A 1,399-nucleotide genomic window follows, 5' to 3' on the forward strand; every position below is an offset into this window, starting at 1 on the left:
GAGGACTGAAAAGGACCCTCAGACATAGACCCAAAGAGCACCACCCCGTCACTCCAGAGTTCCTTTTGAAGACACGCCAGTTTCTCGATCTGTCGAACTTGAAGGACGCCACCACTTGGGCAGCACTTCTGATTGGTTTCTTCGCATATTTGAGAAGATCGAATCTGGTGCCCAACTCCCGCAACGCTCTCGACAACTCCAAGTATCTTCGGCGTGGTGACATACGCTACATAGAGGAAGGTCTGCTCATCCGCCAGACATGGTCGAAAACCATTCAAGCCAACGAGAGAGATCTCATTGTTCCGATCCTCATGATCCCAGGCTCCCCGCTGTGCCCGGTCGCGGCCTACGCCAACATGCTGAAACAATGCCCGGCACCAGCAGATGCACCAGCCTTCCTCTTACCGACCGCTGGGCACCACCAGTATCGACCGATGACAGCTGCGATACTCACCAGAGAACTAGCCCGGTTGGTACAGCAAGCAGGTCTCCCTAAAGGCTATCATACTCTGCACGACTTGCGTCGAGGCGGGTACACACTTGCGTTTGAGGCTGGCGTACCACGGGAACTAAGGAGGCAACACGGGGACTGGAGATCCGACGCCGACCTCCTGTACCTTCGGCCATCCGTGGAACAACGCCTACGCGTACCTGCCGGGATGCGACAACTCATCCTGCAGCGTTCCTGACAACCCCCATCAGAGTCTTCTTGGCGCCTACGGTCTGGCCTGACATCTTGCGTGTAACACGGACAAATCGACGCATGAATAAAGATGTCACCGCCAAGTACTACTCTGATCTTTATTGAGTGAGACAATTATGTTCAGATGGTCCCACCATATGACGGAATTGGCACGAAAACTCTCGCGAGACTATGCGTCTCCAACACGTGACCCCGCAGAGAGCGTGTCGGGACATGAACGGACAATCTTCCATTCTACAGTTTGCCACGCAGCGCTGCAGTACCACCGCCATCCCCACAACAGACTGTAGTTTATTTTATGTTAATTTTTTCGTCACATTCACCAATTGTGTGCACCAGTACCTTGCACTAGTTAACTTTATGTAGTTCACCTAGAGTAGTGCCACTTCGTCTCATTGTATTATTCTTAAATCCCGAGTTATGTGGCCTCGGCGAAGATTATTTTAAAAATCGTTCAGATGGTCGTCGCTGTACTGATATTGACTATCACATCGCCCGAAGCGAGTCTCAGAACGAATCTAGTGCCCTTTAGGCCACATTCTTGTTGTTTTTAGCCCGTTTTATGTGAGCCATGGATTGTACTAGTGGCATCTTTACCTTTATATTATAAATAGTCGTCAATCTTTTTATTAATGTCATGACTAGTTTCTAGCCTACTAGATTTTATATTACGAATTATAATATTCAACTTGTCTT

The sequence above is a fragment of the Branchiostoma belcheri genome, unplaced genomic scaffold (assembly GCF_001625305.1).
Source record: "Branchiostoma belcheri isolate BF01 breed outbred unplaced genomic scaffold, Haploidv18h27 scaffold153, whole genome shotgun sequence".
Classification (NCBI taxonomy): domain Eukaryota; kingdom Metazoa; phylum Chordata; class Leptocardii; order Amphioxiformes; family Branchiostomatidae; genus Branchiostoma; species Branchiostoma belcheri.